General features: G+C 33.1%; 2 long non-coding RNA genes across 2 annotated transcripts in view; one reads left to right on the forward strand and one right to left on the reverse strand.

Moving 5' to 3' along the window:
• The window catches only part of LOC136990292 (uncharacterized), a 232,653-nt gene extending 215,051 nt beyond the window's left edge, over window positions 1-17,602 (reverse strand). Inside the window, exon 1 of the long non-coding RNA XR_010883033.1 lies at window positions 17,518-17,602. This is a non-coding gene — a long non-coding RNA (uncharacterized lncRNA). The remainder of the gene's footprint in view (window positions 1-17,517) is intronic.
• LOC136990324 (uncharacterized) lies at window positions 1,831-2,279 on the forward strand. Its single transcript, XR_010883040.1, has 2 exons — window positions 1,831-1,917; window positions 2,179-2,279. It is a non-coding gene; the product is annotated as an uncharacterized lncRNA (long non-coding RNA).
• Window positions 17,603-18,678: the final 1,076 nt, after the last annotated feature.

Here is an 18,678-nt window from a genome sequence, read left to right on the forward strand (position 1 = left end):
CTTATTAGTAGATTATATTGCCTTATCCCATTAAACCTACAATTCCATTCATAGAATCGCTTATAAGGAGCAAAAAAGAACAAGACAGTCAATTGCACTTATATTTAACAGAGGAAAATAAAATATTAAATAAATTTGTAAATAGAACAAAATATGGCAGGTCTTCCACGTGCGTTGACAAACTTTCATTAAAATTTGACAATGACTTGACAATTAACGGCTGCCTGACCCAAAAACGATAAAATTTAGAGAGTTCAGATAGAAAATATATTTTTAATTCTAATAAATTTGTGTTAATTTTATATATTATTCTAATAATATTAAAATAAATATAAGAATGTGATTTAAAAAGGAGATTAGGGCAACACTCAGAAGTGAGATTTCTTCTTTAACAAGACTCGCCTTCATTATTTAAAAATGTGTTTTAATTGACAATTATTTTATTGACAAATGTGTTTTAATTGAAATTATAACGGAAACACATAAATTAGAATACTTGACGTGCAGAGAGTGAAAAAGTGGGGTCTATTAGAATTATTACGTTAGAAATTAAATTAAAGCTAAAATAATAATTAATATCTCATAATATTATTAATAGTGTTGAAGGTTAAGATCAGACATTTAACCGACCTTTTAACTCTCTTCTACTTTAATTCTTCCATTTTAAGAATGTATCTTACACACGAAGAGAATATATTTGTAAATTTCACTTAATTAAAATTGACAGAATTACCATAAAAATCTATTGTCTAAACAGTTATTAATACGAGTTGCTCATAACTTAATATTGAATTAATTTAATTCGAATTAATATTGTATAAAGCTCGTTATTTGTGGTAGATCGTCCATGTAGTCTGTCAACTCTATAATACTATGTATAATGTTTTCTCCTTTTTCCCTGTGTGCACTAAAAGGGTCATTTTTCTATACGTATTGTGAGTTTGGCCGGGCCTATAATGAGGACGATTAGGTGAAGAGGGACGGGTGGTGTGCCACATAAGATTTAAAAAAAAAAAACTGCAGCTATAGGCACATATGGCGAGACTTTTACAGACTCCTGTTATTTGTCACTCGATTAGAGACCTTTATATTTTTTTAATGTATCCATTAATTCATGGAGGAAGAATCTGTGATATCTTACACGATTAATTGAATAAGGATATTTAGGCGTCTGCTAAATTCGATAGCCTGCATAGAGAACTTGTTCTTTGAAACAGACTCCTGTTTAGGTGTTAGATACGTGAACAAAACCCGAAAAACTTCACGTGGGCATCACATTGGTGAGGGGCAAACCTAGAAAGTGTCCGGTGGTTTTATCGACTCGGTCACTGGTGAGTTCTATATATTAATTAATGCATAGAGCCTCAAGTTTAAGTTCAACCCTGGGGACCGGACCCAATTATCCATAAAAGTTGTATATTCCTGTGCAGAAATAAACTTCATACATCATGCATGAAATATTTTGTTACAATTCCTATTTCTAAAGAATGTTTTTATGTGTTAATTTAACCGTCAACAGAAATTTTTCACAATTCGCTTCCGCACTTTCTGATTTCTGTGTCGATGAAACTCTTCTATTTTCTCACAAATACGGACAGAAATATTTTATCAGTAGACATGTTTACAGCCTCGAATCGGGTCAGTTACTGATGTAAAATATGTGAATTTAAATAAACTTTCACGCCATTGGATGTTTTAAAATTTCCACACGCAACATCATCGATTTTGATCGACATCCAGCTGTCCCGCAACCAAACCAATGAAATTACGACGAATTGCACATTTCTCTTATATAAAGAGGTACCAATTGCATGTTGTCAGCGTACACAGGGACCAAAACCTCCAGGAAAAACCAGAACGAGTCAGAACACCACAAACAGAAGATGAACAAGTTTCTATTTACATTCGTCGTTATCGGTAAGTAAATTTTATAGAGTATGTATTGAAGTACTTTAAATAATTTTGTATAGTCCAACCTGCAATAACGGCCAGTTCCCAGCAAATGGCCACTTTTAAAAAGTTGTCTTTTTTTTTTAAACTGTTTTTGAGACAAAAATGCGTATAAAATAATCTGCAAAATCGTCTATTTTTTTAACGTTCCCATCGGTGGCCTTTGATTAGAGATTGAAGTGTGTTTGTAATCAATGTAGATCAATGATTAAATTTATTTTGTTTCAGGAATTATTTTGTTAGAAAGTAGCGAAGGTCGATACGTGAAAATCAAAGGACGTGATCAATTCAATTTAAAACGAAGAAGTTCCGAAGGAAGTCTTGCAAATGTAGAAAATGTAGATGTTGTTGCAAATGCACTTGGTACGCAAAATACTGGTGTATACCCTGTTAGTGGAGCTAGTCTCGGTGAAACACTTGATGATGATGCTGCTGATATAATTGGTAACATCTTGGGATGACTTTAAGAAAAGAAAATCTAAGAAAATTATTAAAGCACTGAGTAGATTTCATAAATAGAATATAAAAAGGTCAGTATTATTACACGGAAAAATTTCTTAATTTATTATTGAATGAAATCAATTTATTTTTTTAATTATTTATAAAGTAGTTTCTATTTACTTCCATTTGCAAGTATAAATATCTCTTTTATTTGTCGATTTTTCCGACCGATGGCGAGATTATTATTAATCAAATTGAAGACAAGTCTGCCCAAGAGGGACCACCATTTATTTTGCGCTCCAGACTAAAAACATACACATATGGCGACAGGCCTTCCTTTTTAGGCTTCATGTCGCCAAAGGTAAAAAAGTGCTTTAAAAAACACAAACATCCAGTTAAAACTAGGAGTCGGTGACACACAGACGTCTTACTCTTCAACCATCCAGCCAGTGGGTGTTTCTGCTTTTTTATCTGCTGGAACAGTCTGGAGCGCAAAATAAATGGTGGTCCCTCTTGGGCAGACTTGTCTTCAATTTGATTATTAATCTTTTATTTGTATTTTTCTCCAATATGTAATTGTTTTAAAAAATGATAATTCTTGTTTTGAAAAGTACAGACAAAATACTATTTAAAATAATCAAATGATTTTAAATATTAATTTTTATTTATAATATTTTGTATTAAAATTATGTCTTTTTCTTTGTAGTTAACCTATAATTGGCGATCTCACAGTCGAACTTCGGGTTTCACTTCTATAATATAATAAATGTTATTTGGTGGATGTTCTTTAAATATTGTAACTGCATTATTAAAGTATCAATAAAGAGCTTTGGGTTGTCAAAATATTTTTTGTTTTATTCTTAATTGTTCGGTTTAGCTTTATATGTAGGCGTGGGCGATGCCTCCCGGGGGGTCTTACGGTTAACTTGTTGCTATTTAGGTGTTATTAGCCAGGTTGAGGCCGAAGTTTTAAACGCGAAAACGTGTACGTCGGACGTTCGGCGCCGCTTTCCTGTAAGCCTAGAAGTTTGACAATGGCGTTTGGAACGTCAGTGGAATCATGCTCGACATTCCAAATGCCATTGTCAAACTTCTAGGCGTACAGGAAAGCGGCGCCGAACGTCCGACGTACACGTTTTCGCGTTTAAAACTTCGGCCTCAACCTCGCTATTAACGTCAAGAAAATTCGTAAAACTCCACGTGGCCTGCTGGTTGGCCAGGCGTCAACCCACCACCGACACACCAGTGATTGCTGATTTTATCCATGTTGCAGTCAAAACCAGTTTTTAGTTAGGACGCGTTTTAATTAGTTTATACTGGATGTCTTTGTTGTAACTAGAATTTACTTCTACAGTAGAGCATCGATTATCCGACTTAATTGGAGACTGGGGTTGGTCGGATAACTGAAAAGTCGAATAACCGAAAAGTATGGAAAAATACATTATTAGTATAGTGTATTAGGCCTGGTTTAAATACTAGCCTCCCTTTCATGGTCGAGCCAGTGGCACTCATTTCATAGTGAAAATAGTAATATGATTTATAGTAATTTTATTCAAACGAACATTAAAAATACATAAACAAAACATGTACCTCGAACGATAATTACATCTTTAACTCGACTATTTTTTCCTCGTAGCCCCTGCTGTTAAATTAGCTCGATTAAATAAAAATAATTATAAAAGCAGTTTAAATGCATTTAGCGATATTTTAAATAATTATGTAAGTAGAGATAACGAACGGTTTTGTCGGATGAAATTAAGAATTTGATTAAAGATATTTCAGATGAAAAAAAAAAACACTTGCCTGCTTCAAGAAAAAGAAGTTGATAAGGCAGACATCATCTTCTTAGTCTGTTACGTGATGAGCGTGTGTTGCATCTAGGGTGCATATACTTTTGGAATCAAACTGATCCAAGATCACTTGGATCGTTCGAATCGTGTATACAAAGGAACTACTGCGATCCGATCAATCTCTATTTGCGTATACAAACGCCATCTAGGATCAACTGGATCGCGATCAAACTAATCCGAGCGAAGGATAGGATCGTTTGGATTAGTTAAAAGAGATTAAAGATGGCGGCTTCCATGGTTGAAGTTAAGCTTACAGTAAATAACGAAGAAACACGTTTAATTGTTGACAAGGAAACTTATTTAAAACTTATAAATGGCAAGTAAAAACATCATTATTAAAATATCCGATAAACTGAGATGAAAAAATAAGTATTTAGAGACGATTTTGCGAGGTTGTACAGCAAGAATGTATGGCGTGCACTTTCATCTTTTCTGCAAGTTTTGTTATTTAAATTTTATTTTGTAGAAAACAATTTTATTCACAGAGTAATACGATTTAAAAATTCGTACGGATGAGCACAAACAATTTTGTCAAATAAACGATAATACGTAACAGCGTATGTCGTTTAGTACTAACTACAGTTTTAATATCGAAAGACAAAATGGATTATTTTAATTTAATTAATTGATCCTTGTTAGTTAAAATATACAGAGTTTCAAAGATATTATACGTATAATATTTTTAAAACTCAGTATATGTTAACTAACAAGGAGAGACTATTATTAACTAACAAATGTTTGCCGCCATCTTCGATCCTACTTGTATACTTTCCGCCATGACAGAAGCTATCTGTATCACATGACAAGGACTGATCCGATTTTACAGATCGATCCATACAAAACGAAAAGTATATGTTGGTGAGTCACACGTGCAAGGTATTTTGTAAACGACGTCAGTAGTGTTGTATTTGTCTGATTGATTATTTGCGCTAGGTTTAGTCTGCTGGATTCTTTTTTGTAGGTTTTTATAGGTTGGTGCCAGTTTTATATTCATTTTATCAAAACTTTTATTTATCTGTTCGAAGAAACCACGGATGTAAGGGAAGGGGGTATATCTTAGACTGCTTTTATCTTTGCTTCGAGTATTTATCGGTTTGACGAGGGGCAAAAGCCCGAAACGCATTTCTGTAAAGCTTATGTAATAAATATCGATGAATTTTGCAAAGTGTCTTTAAATTCACCAAGTTGTGACATCATACAAAACATCTATAAAATTGTTAAAGGTAGTCAATTAAAAATATGGGAATTACAGAAATTTGTTGAGCTAAATAGTTCAATTAAATTTACAACTAGTGATTCCTGGGTTGCTAAATGCAAAAAAGAATACGGATTAGTATCTCGAAAAACTACAAAACTTGTAAATAAAATTGAAATATTAAACGAAAAGGATATTTTAATAAAAGCTGCTCAATTTCAAACAACAGTAAACAATTTATTGCCATCTTATTCGCGTAACTTTATATTCAATACAGATCAGTGTGGTTTTCGTACGAAATGACTTCACCAAGAACACTTTCATATAAAGGAGAAAAAATACTATTTGATTTGCACATTCTTTAAGTAATAAAGTTGCGCATTCCTACAATGTTCAATATTTAATTAATGCTAACGGACAAGTTGTAGGTAATGTATTTATGTATTTAACTACTCACAACAAACAGTTCCTTTCCAAACATTTTATGGGAAGATATGGAAAAAAGAGAGAAGCTGTAGTTTTCTGTTCCTGTTTCTCTCACTCTGTTGATGGATGTTGATGATAAGAAAGAAACTGTGCATCGTTTTAAGAATAATGTACGAGCTGAACATAATTTGTCACCTACTTTTTATTTTAAATTACTGTATTTATTACGGCTTATATGGTAAGGGAATAATACAAATCGCCATGCTGAATATCAGAAAAATCAAAATAAGACTATCGATAAAATGTAAATAATTCAATCGACAGCAGGGACTTGAGCTTTTAGCATTTTTTTTATCAACGGGTGTTGCGAATTGTCTATTTACACACTGCTTGGGAACGAAATGATAACTAGAATCGTTCCTCGTGATTATTTCCCGAAACTAATGAAATATTTACATCTATCAGACAGATAAAAAGAACTTACCATACCTATCAAATCTAACCTTGTTTCAAACATGTCACAATCTGCTAAAAGATTTGTATCTATTCCCTTGTTCTCAATGCAGACGTCGTATTTAAATGATACTAAGTACGGCTCCGAGTGCAGCTTTGCTTGCTTTAATTGCCGTTCTTCTAACTCGAACAGTTATAGAAAATATATCCTCTGTTTTATAAGTGATATGCAAGAATTTGACATCCGTTTCCTGTTTTCTTTCCGTCTCCTGTACTCAAATTGTCTTTAATGAATAAAGTCAATTTGCCACAGTAAATAATAATTCGCCAATTGGGCTACTGTTTCTATAAACTGCAGTTACTCTATTAAGATTTTTACTTTATTCTTGGCTGTTATAACAGTATGAAATTATGGCGATCCAGCAGGAAATGAGCCCCAGATTTTTACACTTTTGACTTAAAACACATTGAAACGTCGTAAAATGCAAAGATATTCGGGGGGGGTAATTTCTGCATGTATGGGTGTTCGTGTGTGGGAGAAAGTTGGCACGATTTTGTTTATTTTATTTAAAGCTTAATAACCCTTGTGCTTTTTATCAAAATTTACTGAAATTTTGCAGGGACTCTTCTTTATTATAGAACTGATGATGCTATTATATTTTGGTGTTTAAAAGTCGAGGGGTGGACAGAGAGAAAGAGAAAGAGAAAGAGACTTTTATTAATAACCAAAATACTGTATTAAAATTAAATAAGGTTTCGGAATTTTAGCGACTAGGCTACACTGTCTCTCTTCTACACAGGCAACAGTTTCTACGAGGGAGACTCCAGGGAACTGCCCTGTGTAAAGTTGGTCTGCATTGGAACAGGGAAATAGATACAAATCGTTTAGCAGATTGTAACATGCTTGAAACGGGGCTGGTTCTGATAAGTTTAGTTAGTAATTTTCATCAGTCCGATAGGTAAATATTACACTATTTTCAGGAAACGGTCTCGAGGCAGAATTCTTGTTATCATTTCGTTCTAAAGCAGTCTGTATATGGACCAATAGAAACAGAATTCGCAATGCCCGTTGAAAATGTAATGGTAAAAACTCAAATTTCTGCTATCCACTGAATTTTTTACATTTTATCGACGACCCTATCTTGATTTTTCTGATACAATAATATGTTTAATTAGTTGTAACTCTCTTTTCTTTTGCCACATAACTATAGAAATTGTTTTAGGGTTTTTTTGCACAGAATATTATCAAATTTAAATGTATTTATATTTTTTTTAGTAATTTCATTCATCTATTTCAGAAATTTCTCTGCTTTTTAATTTTTTAATTTTAATTTTTTATTATTAAACAGTAAACACTCAACTATCAGGCTACGTAGATAATGTAAATTAGAAACATTTTAAATGTTAAGAATATGATTAAATAGGCATATTTCATTCTTAATTAGCCTGCTATAAACATTCATTAATGCGTTGTAAGAACCACACTATTAACCATATAACAGGTGATTTTAAACGACAGAGTAACACGTGTGCTGGTGACGTGTCACCATTGGAGTTTCTTCTGTTAACCTTGAGGGTGCACCCGTGTTTACTGCTACAACGGGAAGAAGAGCAATGAGTTTATTCGTCTTTCTTTGTTACTGGCTCTGAATTTCGAATGAACATTAATTAATTAATTAATTCTTTGATTAAATACAGATTGTTGATAATATCGAAAAAAAATGAAGATAAAACAAGAAACAGAACATTCTGATTTTACAATTGAACGAAACGAAGAAAAATTTGAAGTCGATTTAAAGAATTTCAAGAAAGAATTCAATACGAATGTGAAGTTTTATAAGACAATTAAATCGGAGCCTTTAGAGGTGAGTGAAAAATACTTTTCTTTAAGATTGCAGTGTTGCTTTAACGACGAGAAACAACTAAAATGCTTAAATATGAAGTAGGAGATAGGAAAACATATTTTTTTTAAATAATATATTTATATACATAGTGGCCCTACGAGCTTTAAACTGGGCTTCGTCATTTTCGATTTCAAGAAAAAATCATTTCGGTTGTTTATTATAATACTTGACAGTGTTCGTTTTAGAGAGGTTAACTACTTTCAGGGGAAAAGCTTATAATTGATATAACGTGACCCGGACAGTGAGTTAATTCCCGGACTGTCCGGGTGAAAACCGGACGGGTTTTAACACTAGTATATATAAATGAGAATATTTATTTGTTTGCTTGTTCGTTATACACTCCTAGGTCGTTCGACAGTTACATGTCGTACAGTACATCCCACTTCAAACTATCGCTTGCATTTTTGTCAGTTTTTACAGTCGCTTTGCTGAGTTACTCTTAGCCCCATTTATTGGCAACAAAACAATCAACAAAATATATGGTAATTCTCACAAAAAAGGATTTAATTTTAAAAACTATATTCTATTTAATTAGGTTTCCGTTATTGGTTTTTGTAGAGTTTAAAAAATTAAAAGCTAGTGGCTCTCTTTCTTCAGTAACACATCACGCAGGAACAGTTGATTTATGTATATTTTATTAAAGAAAATATATTTCGGGGTTTTATTAACCCCTTTTCAGTCCTTAGACTTTACAAAAAAAAAGAGATAGATATGGATTACATTATACAGAATAATACATATATCATTTTTTAACAAAATTTAAAAAAAAATAACTTATGTCGTTGATTGTTGGTTACAATTGGCATTTGAGAGTATGTTGGGTTACTTGGGTAATTGACTTGGTAATCATTATTGCCTTACTGTCCCTATTCAATTTATTATAGGCCTATATTTGTCAACATGGACATTATACTGGTGTTAAGCATTTACAGAAGAATGAGGAAATGTTTTCAGAGAAAACAGACTCTATTAATTTACCCGTACAGTGTACACACATCAAACAGTGGACCCGTTTGTGTTGTTTGTAGAAATTGGCTTTCCTTTAATATTTATCTGAAATAATAAAACATTATGTTATATTATTAAACAGCTTAATGTTTATAGAAAAACAAATGGAAAGAAGTATTTAAACTGAAGCATAAAAATACGCTTACTGAATAATTTAAAATATATATAAAAAAATATATATATATATATATATATGGCCTACTAACTACTTTCTTTTAATAGTAGTGCATGTCATCTATTTAACACCTTTAAAAGGAAAGTTTTGAATACAAACAACGTGACTTCTGATCTTCTGCAGATATACGTATACAGTTTATCGGATCCTCCTGCCCAATTCAATAAATCTGATACTATATAAATATGTAAATAATAGTTTATTAACCTGATACAGCTTAAATATCATTTCTTTTACAAATATAATAGATTAAACTCAAACTACACGTACCTGAAATATACATTTTCAGATATTGTTGGGTCGGCTGTTTTGCGCGTGTGAAAACCTAACGACCGGGGTCTAATCTGGAACTGATCAGGTTACACTTAGGTGTGGGCGCGAGATTCGGGAACGTCTTTTGTTCGAGTCAATGAGACAAGCAGGACGTGCCGGTGTCCAGTCCGACCGTTATAACCTAAACTCTGTTAAATATAAAACAGCGATTTACGATTAGGGATCTTACACCTAAGAACCTAACAGGTACAAAAGTAGATTCGTTCAAAATATTATGTGGAATTAAGCATGAAATGAAGTAATATCAGCTACTAACAATTAAACTACAAAATTTCTCTGAATAACGCGTAACTTATCTATACAAGAGTATTAAGTGCCTTTTTTTGATTATTAATTATATAAAAGTAAAAAAATTGGCGGTATTTTAAGTACATAACTAATTATTATTTAGGTCATTTTTAAACATTTTCAACTTAATTTGTAAATATACTTCAAAAGGAAAGACATTTTAGTTATACTTTATATTTTATGTGCATAAAGTCAGTTTGATTTATATATTGGATATGGGTAAAAATATGTTACTAATTATTTTACATTATCACTAAAAAGTATTTAAATATATGTATTTACTTAATAGGTGGCCCAAAGATGCTGTGTGACAGTCTGTAAAAGCAATTACTCATCTACAGAGTACACAACAATTTTCTCTTTCCCCAAAATACCAGAAATGATTAGTAAGTGGATTAAAGATGGTATTTCCAATCATGTTGCAAATTCTTGATTGTGTTTATTTGATACAGAATATGTTTTATTGTATAAAATTTCAATGTCAGATATTCCGCAAGTAACCCATGCTGTTAAATTGTCTCAAAATTCTGATATATGCATATATTTTAGTGGAACCTAATTACATAACAAAAACTTTATACGGCTGTTAGGTTCAGAGAAAAAGTGTAATTAGTGGACTAAATTTGAGACATTATTGAGTCATTCACAAGGATACACAATGAAAGATAAACTGCATCAAGCTGCACAAATAATATTCAAAATGTTTAAGCACCCAAGAATGAGGATCCTTTTGAATTTTCAAATACAAAACTATCCTTTCTCTGTGAACAGATAAATTTCTTTAGTTGGAAACAACCAAGATACAGTTTTAATATGGGCTTCCATGTTATTTTTTCATTCTCCAACTGCATGTAGGTTCATTAGAAATAGTAATGTTTTGACATTACCACATACATCCTATTTGAGGAGTTTTACTAGTTGCATTACTAATGATATTGATTTAAATACTGAACATATTACACATCTTAAAGAAAAAGTTCAATGCCTTAACTCAAAAGATAAAATAGTTATACTACAATTAGATGAAATACATGTAAAACTCGAGTCATTATACAAAGGTGGTAGAATTTATGGACTAGCAGTAAATGAAAAAAGTCAGAAACTAAATGTGTTTTGGCATTTCTAGTGGCATCATTACTTTCTAAAGAAAAAGATATTATTGCATTATATCCATTTTGCAGTCTTAAAGCCGAGCTGTTGTTGGAATTAACAAAACAAGTGTTGAAAGTTGAAGCGAGTGTTGGTTATCGAGTTGTTTCCATGATTTCCGATAACAACAGAATAAATCGTAAAATGTTTACTCTCTTTTATGGTAGTGAATTAAAGGTATCTATTAAGAATCCATTCTCGGAGGAATTGATTTTCCTACTATTTGATTTCGCGCACTTATTAAAATTAATTTAAAATATTGTAATTGGATAAATCAACACCATACTAACCAGACATTTTTTATCTCGACATACAAAAGGAAACAAGATGTGTTGCTAGTTTGTTTCATCTAAATGAGATATTAAGAGCAGAAGAAGGCAAATTGTGAAGTTTGCATCATCTTTGACTTCAAAAGTTTTATATCCTTCATCATTGAAAAGACAGAATGTTTATATGTTTATATGTTTCACTGCATATGTTTCATATGCAGAGAAACTTTTTGATAAAAAAGTAGCTGCAGCTCTGCAGGAATTTGCATGAATTGTTTTATAGAATTTTTGGATGCATGGGAGAAATTTAACTCAAAACAACAGCGTGGAACAGATTGTCAGATGAAACACATTTTGCTTTAAAACATACAAATTTTGCTATGATTCATCTTATTGAATATTTGTTTGAAAACTTTTCATTGAAGTTTGTACTTTTGGGAAAGTTTCAAGCAGATAATCTTGAAGCTAGATTTGGATAATATCGCCAAATATGTGGTGGTAGTTATGTTAGTGTGAAATTCGGCTTTTATCTAGTTTTTCCGAATTAGTTATTCCTATGATTTTAGGAGCGAACAACAGAATTCGTGGGAAATTTTATATCTTGTAACATCGTAAATTGTACACTCAACATCCGAATTCATCATTTTCTTCTGTCTTAACAACGATCTCGTGACTTAGTTCCCACGGCGAATCTATAAAAACCACGTCTTCCCCCCCTCAGGGGAAGCTCATTCGGTCTGCCAGTCGAACTGTACGTGCTCGTGGACGAGCCGCGAATTAATTGTTCGTCGGAGTCGCGAAAATTGACCTAGTGCCTAACTGGACTAGTGGACCTAACGCTTTTTGGATTATATACATTTGATCTAGTGATATTCCGACGTCTACGGAACTTGAAAAGAGGTATGAAATGCTATTTGTAAACTCTCTCTCGAGCTCCCCTCTCCTACGCGTAATTGAGAGTTAGAAAGGTAGTGAACTTAGAAATGTAATTAAATTTTTCGTTGATTTTAATAAATATTGTTTTGTTGTTATAAATGAAGTCTTTACTTGACCGTCGGCCACACCTTATCGTCGACCCCATCTCACCTCCCCTCGCGTAACGCGTAACAAACGTAACAGCCATCCTTGACAAGTGAGTAGGTCAACGACCTGTTGCCGGAAGGGGCAGTCGGAGTTCTACCGACTGTTCTGCGGGTCATATTAGTGTTGTCCAGGTTTTAGAATGTGAAAGAAAAAAAAAATTAAAATCGAAGAGAGTAAGGAATTTCCATATTAAAGATTTGATGTCAGTTGAAGTAGAAAATTTTACTCAAGATTCCTTAAAATCACAGATAGATATTTGTTTAGAACAGGGCTTCTTAAACTATGGGTCGCGACTTCATTTGGGATCGCTTAGCGAAATCTTGGGGTCACGAGATTTGGTTAATGTTACCTTAGGTCACAAAATAGCGGCGGTGGGATTTTTTCCCTATCTTGGCGACCGCGGCGGGGAAAAATTTTTTCCCTAGAGTCGTGACGTCGACGCCGTTGAGAATTTTTCCCCGTTTGGTTTCAACCCTGAGTTCGACGTTGCCGAGTATCCTGTAACCTCGAAACGGCGACCGTCGCGTGTAAATTTGCGACGGTAGAGGGAGCTTTTTTGTGACGTCGTGCGAGAGTAATATCGGCGGGGAATTCGTAGTGGTGTTACGAACGAATATGCTAATGCTCGATCTGTGACGTTATTTTGTTCGTTTCGATGCAATTTTATGCAAATTGACTACCAGTTGGAAACGTGTGCTGCCGTGTTTTGCGATTTGGATTATGACTAGTGTTTTTTTTCGTGACGATTTTTCGTTTCCAAATGAACTCTTATCGGATAATAATTGTGGTTAATATTTCTTCTTGCATTAGTAAGTATTCTTTTTTTTTTTCTTTTTACAATTTTTAGCTAAACGTTAGACGAACCTGTACCTAGAAATTAAGGATAGGCTGTGTTTTTTTCTTCCCACCATTCCAACCGCCCCTCGTTTAGCTATTACCGATTGTGTGAAAATGAGCGGTTCGGTCGATTTGAATTGCAACGACGAATTTCGGTCGAAATGCACTTCCCGTGATGTTTACAAGTCGATGGAAGACGACCGTTTGGAGTTAGGTGTACCTTCCTTTGTCGATAGCGTATTTAAATTTGCTGTGAAATTAGGCATACACCGACTGAGTCTGTATGCATTGATTGCGATTCCTGGCCCTCCAGAAAACCAGGCGAGAGATTTCCAACTTTTGCCCAACACTTAAGCAACGCTTGTCCGGGCAGGTAAAAGTGCCGATTTGGCTCGAGCCCGAAACCGTTCCCGCAGCGCCTGCGACGATTACGAAAAAGAAAGCTAACAAGACACAAGAAGAAGGGAAAGATACCAAAAAGCAGCATAGTAATACTAATTCAAAAGAAAAAAAAACGCCAACCGACCAATAAAAGGGCAGCCGAAGCGAAAACATCATCGAAGAAAAGAACTTCACCGAACAAAAATCCGGAATTTAGCGAAACCGGCAAAAAATTGGATCGAAAAGGAAAGAAACAAAGGAATAAGTATTCGTCCTTCATCGAAAAGTGAGTAAAAAATTGCTTTTTCCCTTTTTTTTACTTTTTTTTCATTTCGGTTAACATCCGCGGAGTCTGCAGAGAAAATCAAGATGGCGGCCGGAATCGCGGCCATCTTGAATCGAGGGAAAAATTTTTTTCCCGTCGCAGTCTCCAACGTAGGGAAAAAATCCCACCGCCTCCATTTTGTGACCTAAGGTAACATGAACCCGAGATTTTAATGCAAAATATTGAAAATAATTTGTGAGAGTTTGAAAATGGTATGCTTTGTGTCGTAGGTTTCGTGAGTTGCACTTTGTGTCACTTCTGGTGCAGCGAGACAACGATTCAGCAACACTGATTGTAGTGTGAACTAGTGTAGTGTTGTTGCTTTTCAGTGTATTCAGTTGTCTCTGTTCCATTGTAACACGAGAGTGAACTGTGGTAGTACACCATTATTGTTTTTGCAAATTTGTATATGTCTTCAATATATATGTATATTTTTATTGTATTACATATGTATATTGCAAAATATTTATATATCTTTAATTTATATATTTTTGTGGGGCGCGAAAAAAATTACAATCATAAATGGGGTCGTGAATAAAAAAAGTTTAAGAAGTTCTGGTTTAGAATGTTTTGATGATGTTCCTATTGAATGTGAAATTGATAAGTCTTTTTGTCTACCATTAAAGTTTTAGTTTTTATTGCTGGTTATTCCGTTCATAAATTATTACAGAAGATTTCGTGTGAAAAGTGTAAATCAGTAATATACTGTTTAGATAAAAAATTAGAATTTGACATTCTACATCCCGAACTTATAAGTTGTATTAAGGAAATTGATAGAGGTCTTTCATTGAGCATTGAACACAGGACCGTGTTATTTATCAAACACCTGGTTTTTTCCATTTGTAATAATGCTAGTATTTACATTGGAAAAACAAAACGTAAGCTGAATGTCAGATTAAAAGAACACGTCGCTGACATAAAATATCATCGTTCACATTCTGTATTTCATGATCACTGCCTACTTACCAATTGTAACATAAACAAAGATGGTGCAAAAATTTTATATAAAGAAAAGAATGCTTATAATAGGAAATTTAAAAAGAGCGTAGCTATCATAAATTCCAAGAATTGTATAAATAAAATATAATATAAACGAGAACTGGTTGCGAATATTCTAGATATAAAATATAAAACATTTTTTAAGAATTTTATGAAAAAATTTGAAGCTTGTTTGGCTAATTTTGGCTACAAAGATAATTATGTAAATTCAGATCGTCACAACCAATCGAATATGCATATAGTTAACAAACAGCAGCACAATAATGAGTGACGTACCATAAAAAATAAGTTTCTCGATTAAAGTAATAAGTTTCTAGATTTAGTGTTATATCAAGACAGAACTAAAATGATGATCGTCAATAAGAAGATAAAAGATTTGTTGCGTTTATTTCAAAAAGTCAATTTTACCGTGACAAATGTACAGAAGGTGGAAAAAGCCAAGTGTTTGATAAATAACACGGTCTTGTGTTCAATGCTCAATATACAGTAAAAACACGGTTTCGAATTAATTACTTTAAATACTTTACCTATACATTAGGCCTAATGTATTAGATATTATAAGTCAAAAAGCGAGAAGATAGAAGAGATCATCTTCCTCTTCCGGAGTTAAAAGACAAAATGACTAGATTAAAGGATAAACTAAATTTTTAATTAAAAACAAAGGGAATTCTATTACACTCTATTTTCTAAAACACGTAAATTGGGATTTTTCGGTTCTAGGATGCTGATTGCCTTAACTTTATGAAGCACAAATATTGATAATATTAAAATACTTATTTAATTTCATGTACACCATATATAAAATATTTGCAAAGCTTGTAAAATATTATCAACTAAAAATGTATATAAATACAAATTTATCTCTATTTGTGTTATAACTCTTTTGTAATCACTAGAAACATATATTTATAATGTTAAAAGCATTAAGTCTCTTACCTATTTCACTGTTATAACCGGAATTACTCCAACAATTGGAACAGTTTGTGTTATTTCTTAAAATTGAATTTTCATAAGTATTTTTCTGAAACGATTAAAAACTTATGTTACATTATTACACATATTAAAATTTACACTAAAATAAATAAATAAATAAAAAACAAATATTTAAACTAAAACATAAAATTACATTTAACCCATAAATTCCTTCAAAATAATAATATTTTATCTGTTTTTCTTTCGATTGTTGTTTTATAAAAGTTCGTTCACTTAGTTAAAATCTCGAGCCATAAATTACTTTCGTATTACACTTGACACTTACTCCCTCTATCTCATTGTTTCAGTTTGTCAAAGTTTCCGTAATGTTTCTTCTCTTCAATAAATCTCCCCCGTAAAACCTTGATCACTTCACGAATAATAATTACAATAAGTAAAAAGAAAACACAAGAAATTTTGAAATAAATCTAATAAAATGAATAAACTGTATAAAATTTAATAAAATAAACGGACGTTTACTAAAGGTCAACTTCTCCCCTCCCCTTCAGTTCCCGATGAAGTCACTTCACACGGGGCCTTCTTAATTTGCCTTGACCCATGAACTTATAACTCGCCACTGTTCATTTGTCTGTCTTAACGATTCAAATAGGTCAATCGACTCAATTGTAGTATTTATAATTATTCATTGTAATTCAGGTTTAAAAATCGTTTGTATCGACGTCAATTTTTAATCATATTTTAATTTAAAAAATCACGTGACTACAGTTAATCGGTCCTCCGGTAGAAAAGTTTACTATTTTCACTCTGTTATCAGATTTAAAAAGAACAGACAAACAAACGGTTTATAGCGGGAATCTACAGGTGTAAAATTTGAATATTTCAGCCTAGTTCATATCATAAGTGAAGTCAGGCAAATGATAACGAATAAGTCGTAAAAAAAGAATTAAATAAATCTAAATCTAATAACATAATAAAAGATTTTGGAGCCAACTGCCTCACTAAAGTCTGTTTGACAGTTTTTATATACAGACATGATGGATCCTTTCGAGTTCGGCTGACTTCTCTCACTTCAAAATCGTAACATTTCCCCCCGCAGTCATGCATTTAATTAAGTAGACATACTTCATTTTAGAATTTTGGAAGCAGTTATGTAAACACAGAACATTATAAACGACGCTTTTAAAGCGACACAAGAGTCGTACACAAAAGTACATTTTACTGACCTGTGTATATTTATGGTCTGAAGGTTAAGATTTAATTCTTCTACAGAACTTTCGTTATACGTACTGTATTTAATTCTTTCTTGCAATTCTTTAAAAGTTCAAACTTTTCATCACCTCGGTTAAATGTAAATTCTGAATATTCATTTCCTGGCTCTACTTTTATCTTCATTTTTTCAGTTTAGAATATTCTCGTATGTCAACAATCTGTTTTCAATGAAAGGCTTTAACACCGTCGAATTTGAATTGAGGTTTGTTTAAATAAATAAATAAAATCCGTATAATAGGAAACAGTTACTTCTCCTGGTTGAATAGTGTGTCATCAATCAATAGCAATTAATAAATATCCACAGAATATTTATCGAATTTTTGAATGAGTAAGGGCTATTCACATTATGACCGACTGCTCTGACCAGTTCTGACCTATTTAAGTTTTCAAATTTGTGCGGGTAGAACGACCCGTCTGACGACCAGCTGCTGTTGAGTGGCAACATGACTTGGAGTCGAACCAGTCGGCCATAGTATGAAAGAGCCCAAACAAAGACAGGCAAGTAAACTCGTTAATATTTTTCGCGTTGTAGCAGTAAAAGGTGTGCACACTCAAAGTTAATAGAAGTCAATAGGTAGGGCGTCACCAACTCACATCATAGTTTGTAGCTACGAAACCCTCGTGATATATGATAAATATTGTTCCTAGAACCTCCTCGATTTTATCACTCGTATGGCAAACACCGTTGTTACATCGTCAGTCCTTTTTCTTAGGTCTTCAGCTATTTTGTTCATCTACCTCTTCCTGTGTCTACGCTAGGTCTTCTCCCCTTCATTAGGGACATTGTTGCTATTAAATATCAAAGATTTAAGGTCGATGCAGTGGAGAGTTAATGGGAGTCACATGTTTCTCCATTAGGGTGGATTCACTCATGTGGCGCAGAAACGAAAAGCGGTGACGCAAACGCGCGACTGCACAACCACGCAAGCGGCAACCTACTTACATTTCGGCGCATGCGTATAGTATTCAAGATGGCGAACGACACCGATACTGCCGTTATCCACGTGTTTACAAATTTTGTTTTGTACGGCTTGTTTTATTTAACTATAAAATTTTGTCGAAGATTTTGGACGAGAGATATTTTCTGGGATCGAGGAAGAACTGGTGTACAAAATACCTATTCCTCGATCAAGATCTGTGGATAAAGAATACTATTTCGACTAAGATTCGTTTGTTTTTCCTTTCAATTAAATTATATGTGAATATTTCTGTAGAATTTCTTTTAAATTTATTATCCTTTTCTCTTCATTCTAATGTCAGTCATCTCAGTTGTTCTTTCTGATATTAAAACACCGCGTGATTGTATTTTCTTACGTGACTACCAGACGAACGGTTATTGGCTGATAGAAACGCGTCATGGCAAACATAATGACAACAAGAAACAAGTGGGGCGACAGAGCGCACTGGCTG

The sequence above is a fragment of the Centruroides vittatus genome, unplaced genomic scaffold, assembly GCF_030686945.1.
Source record: "Centruroides vittatus isolate TY-2023 unplaced genomic scaffold, ASM3068694v2 contig_1311, whole genome shotgun sequence".
NCBI classification, from domain to species: domain Eukaryota; kingdom Metazoa; phylum Arthropoda; class Arachnida; order Scorpiones; family Buthidae; genus Centruroides; species Centruroides vittatus.